The sequence below is a fragment of the Crocuta crocuta genome, unplaced genomic scaffold, assembly GCF_008692635.1.
Source record: "Crocuta crocuta isolate KB4526 unplaced genomic scaffold, BGI_CrCroc_1.0 scaffold189, whole genome shotgun sequence".
Classification (NCBI taxonomy): domain Eukaryota; kingdom Metazoa; phylum Chordata; class Mammalia; order Carnivora; family Hyaenidae; genus Crocuta; species Crocuta crocuta.
The window spans coordinates 2,869,840-2,882,400 of record NW_027551564.1 but is presented as its reverse complement, the minus strand read 5'-3'; positions in this window follow the sequence as shown (position 1 = coordinate 2,882,400).

The window sequence follows — 12,561 nt, the reverse complement described above, 5'->3', positions numbered from 1 at the left end:
GTTTTAAGACGTGAGGATTTACATAATGCGAAGGCAAAATGGTAACCCAGTCACTTTTTATCCAGATGCCTCTGAAACCTAGGGCCTCAGTGAATTTGGGGGTATGACCCGGGGTTCTCACTCCTGTCGAAGCATGTATGTCTATTTGTCTTTTTAAATTCCTTTCTTGGCTCTTCTCTTCTGCCTGTCACACTTCATGAGTAAATGCATGTCTGTCCTTCTCAGGCTAGTGCTCTCCAGTAATGTCCCAACCGTCCTAATATTTTAATCTTATTTGTCTTTATTTTGTTGTCCGTACCTATATTTTATATCATAAAGTGTGTGGAGATACAAAAAGTAGAAAAAGTAAGACCACGAAAAATTAATACCTTTTTAGGTTATGAAAATAGGACATGACTTTCTGTAGACTTTTTAGAAAATAAAGCAAAGCATATGAAAGACAGCATGGTCAAATCATCTCTCTTTTCATTGTGACAGGTGCCTCATAATGGAAGTGTGTTGCAAATATAACTTAAAGTTCTGCTGTTTTCACTTATCTTATAATCTTTTCTCCAAAAACGATCTGAAAACACTATTTTTAGTGGGAAGGTAGTTTCCATTAAGAGATGTATAAAAGCTATTTAGCCCTTCCCCAACACACATCCACATTATATCTGATTTATTTTTCACTTTATAAAAAAATGTTACCCTATATTTAGCTAGTTCCTTGGAGGAGATTTTCCAAAGTGAAATGTCTGGTTCAAAAATTAAGAGTGGTGGGGCACCTCGGTGGCTCAGTCGGTGAAGTGTCAGACTTCAGCTCAGGTCAAGCCCCATGTCGGGCTCTGTGCTGACAGCTCACAGCCTGGAGCCTGCTTCGGATTCTGTGTCTCCCTCTCTCTCTCTGCCCCGACCCAGCTCACACTCTGTCCCTCTCTGTCTCTCAAATATAAATAAATGCTAAAATTTTTTTTAAAAAATTAAGAATGGTAAAAAAAAAAAAAAAAAAACCTGATGAAACATATTGCCAAATTCCTTCTAGAAAGTCCACCCTTTTCCAGTGTTGCCTGCTGCCCATCAGAACACATGGCTATCTTACCAATATTTTTAAATTATGAAATTAAAAAAATTTAATAACCAGACAGTTGTAAAAATGTTTTAATTTGTATCTGATTTTGTGGAGTATGAATATTTCTAAATATTTATTGTCCACTGTATTAAGTCTTTTGTTTCTTAATTGTTAATATTCCTGCCTGCTTTTCTGTTGGCTCATTGAGAATTTTTCCAATCTCAGAAACTTCTTACACACCTAGGATAGTAGTTCTATGTCTGTTATATGTACTGCAAATATTCCTGCCAGTGTGCCAAGGGTCTTTTTATTTTTTGTGTCAATTTTGCGTCCGTACGTTAATTTTTTTTAACTTAGTATGTCCCACCAACGCTCCTTTTCCTTCCTTTTATACCTCAAAGTCCTTTAGATATAAAAAAGTGGTATTACAAAGGTATTATAAAGTGGTAAATTACATGAGGGGAGAGAGGTGTTATCATGGTGATCATGTCTCAATATCTCTGGGTATCAAATAATCACGACGTACTTAAACTTACATATATCATATGTCCAGATCTCAATACACCTGGAGGCAAAAAGAAAGTAATTTTTAAAAAGCCTTTTACATCCCTGAGATCAATTAAATAGTCACGTGTATCTTCTAGCTTTTTGGTTTTAGGTTTTAAGTTTAATTCAACCAATCTGCTTCATTCGTATTACGGGCCATAGTACCCCTGAGTAGTAACTAAAATGACCAGCTGCCAAAGGCGAACCTGAGAGCAAACTCCAGGCTGTGCCTCACGTAGGAGAGTGAGTCACAGAGGGAGGCTCTGGCTCTTCCCCTGCGAAGAGAGAAGTTCTACCCGGCAGGTAGAACTTGCTTGGTATGTAGCAAGTGACCAAAAAAGGCCAGCAAGATACTTCCAAATAGTTATTTTTATTTATTTTTCTTTTTTGAATGTTTATTTATTTTTGAGAGAGAGAGTCAGAGTGTGAGCTGGGAAGAAACAGAAAGAGAGGGAGACACAGAATCCGAAGCAGGCTCCAGGCTCTGAGCTGTCAGCACAGAGCCTGACATGGGGCTCAAACTCACAAACCGAGAGATCATAACCTGAGCCAAAATTAAGAGTCGGAGGCTTAACTGACTGAGCCATCCAGGCACGCCCCCAAATAGTTATTTTTAAACAGCATTTGGCATGCGATGCTTCCTTATTGTGAAAGAAGCTGTACTAGGTCTGTTGAAAGACTACATGTGCACTTTGCTGATTTTTCTATAATTCTTCCTTTACTGCTGTTGCTTTATTAGCCTTGCTTTATAACAAGTCAAAAAGCTCTCTGAATCATTTTTTGGGAAAGGTTCTTAATTAGTTTTTTATTCTTTCAGACTAACTCAATAATTTTACTAACTTCTCTCCACCCCAAATCCCACTGGAGTCTTTGTTGTAATTTTGTTAAGTCTAAAAATTAATTTGTTATTTAAAAAATTAATTTGTAAAGATACGACATCTTTATAATCCTGATTTGCCCATAAGGGAAAAATATAAGAGCTAACCTCTGTGAGGGCTTTACCATATGCCGCTGGCCAATCTGGGGTGTTTTCACCTGTCAGCCCATAGCAACTACACAGTGGTTTTCAGAGGAAGGTGCACTCTTACAGGTGAGGGGACTCAAGCACAGGCTCGAAAGCAATCCTTAAAAAAAATAATTGGTGATACAAAAAAAAAGTAAAAAGTAAAAAAATTAAAAAGTCGCGGTGGTAATGGACAGTAACTAAATTTATCCTGGCGATCCTTTCACAATATATACATATATCAAGTTGTTACGCTGCACACTAAAAGTATTACACAGTTATATGCCAATTATATGCCAGTAAAACAGAGAAAAATAAGGCATCAGAAAGGTTTTTTAAATGTTTAAATGTTTACAAAGCCACCAGCCAGGTTTTTCTCCAGGGCGATGATCCCCAGGCACTCTCTCCATCTCTTTCCTGCCTTCTTATCCTTACATTTTCCCCATTTCCCATTCCATTCCGAACTCTTTCTCTACCTGCTCTACTTCTTCCCTTTACTGCTCTATAAGTGGTAGTATTATGCTATTCTGAAGTCTAAATTTAGTTGATTTGAATTGTCACGCTTCCTTAAGGAAACAGTATGAGACCTCAGTTGACCTTTGTTGTGAGCCAGGGCCTCATACCCCACCTCCACCCGCAAGGGAGATAGAGGGGACTTCGGAGGTAGACCCTGGAGATAAGTAGAAAGCCAGAATCTCTAAGATATGGGGAAGGGAAGAGAGGGCGCAGAAGAGAAGTTCCAGGATGAAATTCCACCTCCACATTTAACTTCAAGAACCTGAGAATACGTTTACTTTGAAATTATTGAGCACCTACTGTATGCCAGGAAATGAATCCTGAAACTTTACCCTTCATCCATTATGGGTGATGTGTCTATTGGGGTTATACAAGTTTGCGGAAAAACTTCCAGGATCCTAAAGAGCCCCGGGCCCTGCCAAGGAGGAGTGGGGAATTGTCCCCACTTTGCCCCTACAGAAGAAAATAGTATTCACTTCACTGCTTATCCTAGGGCAGAAAGGGGCTTTAATTCGTGATTGATCTGACAGGATGACAATGCAGTTCAATTAATGTAGATTCTTGGAACATTTCTAGGTCGATGTAACTATTTACAGCCCTCCATGGATTGGACTTTCATCCCCAGAGGGCTTCTTATAATTCAGTTTTGGCTCTTGAGACCAACACCGGATCTAAGGCTGGCTGGGGGTACCTGAGGCGCCAGCATGGCCCAGTGTAACATGCGGGCTCTTGGCCATTTGGCATCTCCTGAGTCTGCCATTCTCTGATCTGTGCCAAAACAGGCATATGCTGGGGGTATTCCACGACTTGAAGGGACACTCAAAATGTCAGAGAGCCAGTATGAGGTTAAGCTTTTATTTCTCTTCTTTATGGCACAAGTAGAAATGGAACCAAGAGGAAGCAAAAAATTCCATTAAAATTTTTTTTAATGTTTTTTATTTTATTTTTGAGAGAGAGAGAAACAGAACATGAGCAAGGGAGGGGCAGAGAGAGAGGGAGAGACAGGATGCAAAGCAGGCTCCAGGCTCTGAGCTGTCAACACAGAGCCCAAAATGGGGCTCGAACTCACGAGCCATGAGATCATGACCTGAGGAGAAGGAGGCATTCAACCAACTGAGCCACCCAGGCACCTCTCCATTATATTTTTTAAATGTGTTTTTATTTTTGAGAGAGAGCACAAGCAAGAGAGGTGTAGAGAGAGAAGGGTACAAAGGACGGAGGATCTGAAGTGGGCTCACACTGACAGCAGAGAGCCCAGATGCCAGGCTTGAACTCAGGAACCGTGAGATCATGACCTGAGCCGAAGTCAGATGCTCAACCAACACAGCCACCCAGGCACCCCATGAAAATGCCATTATTGACTTTAAGGCATGGCAGGTTGAGGTTAGGACAGATAATATAAAACTTTCGGGCTCTCTGAGGCGAGGCCTGTTTATAGGTATTAAAAAGGTTTTTTAAAATGTCCCCAAATGAGAGAGCTGCTATAGTTACAGATTTCACCCACTTGGCTTCACGTCAGCCTATTTTCTCCATATTTTGAAGAGAGAAATATCTAGAATCTGCCTGATTGGTGATTTTTTGTTTTTTTGAGGGAGCGTTTGGTTGGATGGTCAGATGGGATGCAGACACGAACAAGTTATTTATTGCTTCTGGATTTGTGCTATTACCAAATATATATATTCTTTTCCCTGTGTTGCTATTTGGACTCTACAAGACTGAATGACAGTTTGGCTCAATTAATTTTAGATGCTGCCTGTTATATAAGGGCAAAGTAAGCTTCTCAGAAAGAGCCACACCTTCCAATAAGCATCCTGACAGGCATATTAGGAAGAAGAAGGGAGAAATTGCATAGGGGTGTAGGGGCGGGAGACTGCCAGATGGTGGGGGCAGAAGGAGGTAACGCCTCGAAGGCCAAGTTAAAGGAAGAGCTTAGAGAGAAATTCCCATCTGTGGGGAGGGGGCGGGAGTGGCCGCACAGAGGAGTAATAAGAAAAGAGAGCTTACAGAAGACTGTCAGAAAGCAGGAGGTCATTTTCAATCTGGACCTCCCACCTAAGGAGCTAAGAGAGAAACCATCAACACGAGAAAGTACATTAAGGAAACGTACATTTGTTTCATTCACAAATGAGGGGTGACTAACCTCTGAGAGTTCACTTAGCTTGCCTTGAGAAGGGAACTTTTTTAGCATCAAAATTGTGCCCATTTGCCAGCATTCATGCTTGCTGCGAAATGCTGACAACTTGTGTCAACATTATTTGTTTTTTACTATTAAAGCCTCTGATGCATTTTAATGAAACCCGTTTCATAAAACACAAAGGCATGTCTCTTTTCTCTTACTGAAAGAAAAATACCAGTGATTTTCTTGGCCAAGTTCTTCCCCTATAATGGAATCTGAGATATAAATGCAATATTTAACACATCTGAAATTTAGAATGTCCTTTTTAAATATATGCATGCACGTCACTCCATGTGCATTCCTCATTTTGCTAATTTTGACCAAAGAATTAATTACCGGTTGAAGTCCTGATGAACGAACATACAATTAAGATCTTCCTTATATGATGAAAATTGTTACAAATAAGACATAAGCACGAGGCTCCATTTAGATTTCATTAACCAAATGCTTCTAATAGGAAGATAAGGAAAGAGGAATAATCAAGTCTTCTAATGCATAAGACAAAACAGTATTAATTTAAAAGCGGAGGGGATAAAAAGAAAATGGAAACCAGCAAAGAGTTCCGTCTCGAGGCATGGAAGGGGTTTCTGTGTACGCAGTGTGGGCAGACACAAATGCGCAAACGAACGCACACAGCGCACGAAGCACTTCTCTTCACAAATACATTTTGCTCGGAGTCAGCAGCGGAGCTGAGAACCCTTGGTCAATGTTGAGACCGCGCCACCTTCTGGTTGCCATGTTCACGACAGGCACTCATATTGTTGACAGACAGGCGTTTCTGTTTCATGCAAAACTTATATCGAAGGGAGGCGGCAGATACGTTACTTGTGCTGTGCACTCTGTCCCCTGGGAACTGTATTGGAATGAGAACACGATCCATAAATGTACTCCAGTGACTGCCTCTCTTGAAAATCGGAGTTTGCCTTTCAAGCCTGATCGGCTGTAATGGTACATGATAGGCCCGACGCGAGCACAGGCGCGCGAGCGGGAGCCTTCGGTTGCCGTCTTTTCCCTGGTTGACACTTTGGGAACTTCTTAGAGTCGCAGACATGGAGCCCCGGCAAAGGAGGCAAGGCCTCTGTCGGTCAGGGAGAGCAGATGGGGGCTGTGCCGCGGTGCCTGCGAAGCTGCAAAACAACCAGTAAACATGCAAGCTAATTTCCGGACAACTGCTGACGCACCGTTGTGGCCAAATGGTGATTTGGGGAATTACGTCCTGCTGCAACTCCTCCGTAGTTTTAGTTGGATCAATTACGCTGTCATGGCCTTGGGAGTCTTGGCTGGAGAGGTGAGCTCAGCAATGCCGTACCTTTGCCACCGCACCGGGGCATCCTGACTAGAGAACTTTGGGAGGATCCGTGACCGCCCATTTTATGCGTGTATCTGCCATGGCCGCATATGAAGCTCTAGTGCTGGAAAAGAGTCACAAAGGAAAGGTGGTGTTGTTCCCACGTGCTTTAATTAAGGAGTTTATATGCCTTCATCAAAATGAGCTCTGAAACCTTAAATGCTTGAGGTTAAATGCTTTAATTCTAGGAGCCCTGTGAATGCTTCTACAGAGGCAAATATGTTTATATAGACGAAATAAGCCTAGGTGAATAATTGTTCTTTACACTTTTATCCATGTAGACTCCTAAGATTCCTGGCAACCCTATGCCACGCCACCTCCCACCCTCTTCCATCTTCCGCTCGCTCACCACTCTGCACCTACCCCCACTCTCTTAGCCCCAAGAATAAAACAGAGAGGTAGTAATACTTCTACCAACAGAAAGAAGTAAAGTTTGGAATGATCCGGATGACCTCTTCAACTTTCTATTTCACATCACCTATGTTGACAGAAACTGTAGTATTTCTGCTACAGAAACTTCGTCCGAATCTGCAAGTAAAATGATCCAGAAAGGAGCCGTTAGGAAAAAAAAAGAAAATGCAGGTTTAATTTTTAAAAAACTGGATTCAGCTGCTGTGGTGGTAACTCTTGGTCCTAAATTAATATTGGGATTTACTCTGTTTAAAGTTTGATTATGAAGATTAAAATCTTCTGAGATAGGTTTTTTAAAGGGTAACCCAACAAAAATAACGGTGAGGGTAAAGTGTGAGATTGAACAGATGATGCAGACAGAGCCCCTTGGAAGTCATGAAATTAGAAGCTCGCCATTTGGCAGCTGTCAGCATAGTAACTGATTCAGGGAAGTGTCATAACGGACACTGAAAGTGGTGTGCGAAAGTATGAGGATGATTATTATATAATCTTATAGGATCTCTCTACAGAATTCATTAGAAAGGATGAAATAGGAACTTAAAAGTGCAGGAACATGGTAAATCTCCCCTTAGCCAAGTGATCAAAGCTAACACCACCAGCAAACACACAGATCTAGTCTGTGCTTCCTGATATGAAGCACCGAGGGGAATTTAGCACCCCTTCCATATTGCCGCAAAAGCTTGAAATCCAAAACTAAATTCAGGACGAAACAGCAAGGCAACCCTAAATAAGGGATGTTCTGTATGATACTTGGCTTCACTCACAAAACATCAGTGCTATGAAACACAAAGAAAGACTCAAATGCTGTTCCAGGTTAAAGAAGACTGGAGACAGGATGGCTTGAACAAAGCACGCGGCTTTGGATTCTCTCTCTTACGAAAGGGGTTGAGTCAATTGGCAAATCTGACTAAATATCTGTAGACGAGCTAATAGCACTGTCTTGGTGTTAGTCTGTCTCCTGATCTTGTTAATGGTACTGTGGCGACCTAAGACAACTTCTTGCTTTTAGGAAATACAAATTGAAATATTTAGAGGTAAAGGGGCTTCATCTCTGCAATTTCTCTTAACTTACTCAGTTAAAAATTAGTAAATGCTAATATCTAGACAATTGTGCATGTGAGAAGTCTTTGTATTTTCCTTGCAGTCGTTCCGGAAGTCCTACATTTTCAAAGGAAAAAGCCTCCAAAAGGCAACCAACTATTGACAAAACTGCCATTTCTCTCAGCTCATGCAGTGCCAAATAACAAGTAACTCTAACTTTATAGCCAAACAGCAAGTTGTTTTAGTCTCAAGTATACTCAGCTTCAGGTGCTGAGCATGGAATGTGGAAAGCAGGTCTTTTCAGAGGACCCTCTTTGCACAGCCAGCTGCAAATCTGCTCCCTGGCCTATTTGAGCCCTGCACTTTCTCTTCTCTTCTTGCCCACACTCTGTTCCATCTTTCATTCAAAGAACTTTTATGGCACATCCTGATGCCATGAACTGCTGGGTATTCAGAGATGAGCTAGACTCAGCTTCCAGTCTAGGCCCACAGAGAGAATTCCAGTGGACTCTATTTCAAAGTGTCACCACAGTGGAAAAACAAAGGGGACAAAATGGTACCATGGACAGCTTCAAGGAAGCGTCTTGCAGGCCCCAGTCAGAGGGAGATTGAAGATATTGAGGGGGAGCAGGGGTGCAGTTGTAGAGGGGTCTTTCCAGGACCCGTTATTGTGGGACGCCGGCTCAGTGGTGAGGGCTGTGACTGCCCAGCGGGCAGGGGCTGGAGCACACAACGTTTGTCCCGCTAGAGCATTTGAGTTGTAAATCTTGGTGATGGAAAAGCACTAAGAGATCATGCTTAGATTTGTATGTTAGAAGGTCCCTTGTTGCTCACGCTCCCTTTGTAATTCTTTCATCAGTCGCTTGACTTTCCTCACTGAATGACTATTTTAAGTCAGATGCCGTACCGGTTTGAGGCACACATGACCAGAAAAATTTGATTTTTGCTCTAACAAAGGGTCTCCATTCTGCAGTCTCTGTGGCTTTTTTCTTTCTGCTTTCTGTCATTTAAATTTGAGCCATGTTAAAGACCACTGTAAGCTGTAGGTAGTCTGCCTGGTATTTATTTGTGCTTCTTAACCTCTCCCTGGAACTCCTAAGCCTGCTGTCCTTATTAAGCTAGAAGGAGAAAGTACTCAAAATACACCACAGTGCGATGGAAAGCAAACTTTGCTTTTCCCTAACCAAAGTAGCCAGTTTAAACTATACTCAAGGCTTTACGCCCAATTCTAGCAGGTAATATTAAAATTATAGGATTTCCTGAAACTCATCTTTTTAATCCATTTACTTAACAATATTCCTGTCATCTTAACATTTATAAGATAAAATAATTGTATCATCTGTATAATTCTGAAATGTCGTTAGCCATTATTTTCAATTATTTTTTTCACAATATAGTATGATCATTTATATTTCATGCTTAGTACACTAATTAGGTTAATAGCCTCTAGTGCTAAGTACTGTAGTATTTTATTTCATGGTGTTTGAAAGCTATCTTGTATGGAATATAATTTTCACTGTTTAAATTCACATATTATCATTATTTTTTGAAGTATATTTTTATTGTTAAGAATCAGCAAGAGGAAAATAATCAAGGTAGTGTAGATTTTTCTCAAAGAAAATAATGTGTCATTCAACCAAAGCACCTACTGTGTACATAGCATTTGGTTGGGCGCTCTCAGAGGACACTGAGGAAAGAAAAATGGACAGAGAGAGTGAGAACAGAGGGGACTTCTCTAGAAAAATTCATTTGGTAGTTAAGTAAAGAGCAGGATTCTCTAAAACATACTTCCATAAGCTTCACAAGCAAAATTTGAATTTCAGTCCTCAAGCTGCTACTTTCTAGTGACACAAATATAGGCAAGGTGACCATGTTAAGGTTCAGTGTCCTTGCAGTAAAATGCAGGTAATAGTGACACATCGGTACCTCTCTCTTTTCTTCCCTTTACTCTTAGAGTCCAACACACTGCCCTCCTTAAGGTGTAAGTAGTCCTTCTGCGTCCATGTTGCGGTCAACATGGCGGCGCCTGCTGGCGCCTTGGACATTACACTATGAAACGTGTCAAATCCACCCCACAGTTCTTTGAGCCTCAGTTCTTTCTGGAAAGAGAGACTAAGGAGTGGAAAAGCAAGTTCATGGATTGATTTGAAATGTAGGGGTATTTATGGATCTTGTAATGAACTAAATAAATAATGATTTGGGTTTTTAAATTTTTTTTAATTTTATTTTTAAGTAAGCCCTACACCCAATATGGGGCTTGAGCTTACAACCCTGAGATTAAGAGTCATTGCTCTACCAACTGAACCACCCAGGCCCCCCTGACCTGACTTGCAGGTTTTTAATAATTAGAACATTTGTGCTGCTATTCCTCCTTTTCCTTGTCCTGCCTTCCATCCAATTAGTTACCTTTCTAAGTAGACAGCCATAATTTTTATTCCTTTATTCCTTGCATTTACGCTGCTACTATCTTTCCCTAGGCCCCACTGCCGTCCTTCCTTTCCTGACTGTTGGCAAATATTCTCACCTGTGGCTGGCACCCCCTCTCTGGTCCGTTCTGTCCATGGCAGCCCAGACTTTTCTGCTTAAGACTCTACCTCTCAGGGCGCCTGGGTGGCTTAGTCGGTTGAGCGTCCAACTTTCGCTTAGGTCATGATCTCGCGGTTCGTGGGTTCGAGCCCCGCATTGGGCTCTGTGCTGACTGCCAGCTCAGAGCCTGGAGCCTGTTTCAGAGTCTGTATCTCCCTCTCTCTCTGACCCTCCCCTGTTCACACTGTCTCTCTCTATCCTAGAAATAAATAAAAATATTAAAAAAAAAAAAGATTAAGACTCTACCTCTCTTGTGCCCCAAAAATGCCCTATCATTTAAAGCGCTCTCTAATCTGAAACCAGTTTACCCCTCATATTCTTTACATTTCAGCAAAAACAAACAGCTTGCTCAGTTGTTCTTATATAATTTCTTGTATGATTTCCACCCATGTTGTGTCCTCAACCTGCTAAAATCTTCCCTCGCTATCCCACCCATTCCAGCTCGGCACTGACAAATCCAACGTCTCCCAAGCCTCAACTCAGATATTACCTCCTCTCTGAGGCCTTAATAATTGTCCCTAATCTGACATAATCTTAGCCCTTTTACTTCCCATACACTTCATTTTGAAGAATCTGCTCCTGCATAAAAATGATAAAAATTCCAACGTACCGCACCTCTTTTTGGAAACTGTCACTTCTTCCCCTGCAAATGGGTGTTAATGCAGATGAAATCACTACTGTATGAGCTATAGGTCTAAACAGCTTTGTATTTTCAAAGTATTTAGCATAATGTCTTTGTGCTAACATTCATTCAATGAGTAAATGACTTTTAATCAGAGTATTTATACATTTATTTATTCAATAAATATTTTTTGAACCCCTGCTACGAATGAAGTATTGTCGTAAGTATGGGCTTCACTGATAAGCCAAACAGACTCAAATCCCTGTCCACAAGGAGCGTGAAGTTTAGTGTATAAGAAGGATGAGGAAGGGGACAGTAGATCATGAAATAAGTAAGAAAAACATATAGCATTTTAGAAAGTGACAAGTGCTGTTAAAAGGAAGTCAGAGGAGTTTCATAGGCCCCAGAAGTGCCGGGTGGGTGGGGTGAGGATAGTGATTTAAATAGGCTTGTCAGGGAGAAAAGTGAGCAGAAACTGGAAGGAGAGAAGTCGGTGAGTCTTTCAGATACTGAGAGGAGGAGCATCCCGGCGGAGGGAAAAGCTAGTGGAAAACCCTAGGAGGGGAGCCTCTCCGCGAGGGCAGTGAGAAGGGGACAGGAGCAGGGGCTGAGTTTGGAGAGGGGGTGTGGCAGGGAGTGTAGGTCATGTAAGGACTCGGGCCTCCCCCCCCCACCCCTGCCCCACACACACCCTGGGAGAAATCTGAAGCCACTGAAGGGCTTCGAGCCAAGGAGCGGTGCAGTCTAGTCCTGCCTTTATCATATTTTACTCTCATTACTTTTTCATCTTTTGTGCATAAAGATGTTGACCTAAGATAGATGCACGTAACAGAGTCCCACTGTTATAAGCATGTGCGATTAGTGGGCCCCAGAGAGTGGGAACGAGTCCTTCTTCTCCACCATGCTGGCTCAGAGACCACGGAGATGAAGAGGTGGCAGGAAAGGGGGCTCAGTGACCTAACTGCACCCTCGCTCATACTCTGTCTTTCTCTCTCTCTTAAAAATAAACATTAAAAAAATAGTCAAAATAAATAAATTGAGCCTGATGTGCCTTGCTTTCCCACAGTATGCTCTCATGTACGTACTAATGAAGAGTGGATTGACTAAAACTTGGCCATCCCAAGGAGAGACTAGGGAAGGGGTGACTGTGCCCCATACACTGGGTCCAGGGTAGGAGATGTGGGGCCAGGACTCATCTGTCCCTTGCCAGCAGGTCACAAGTCACTCCCGAGGTGCTGAGGAAAGGGTCCTGCTGAGGCCTCCT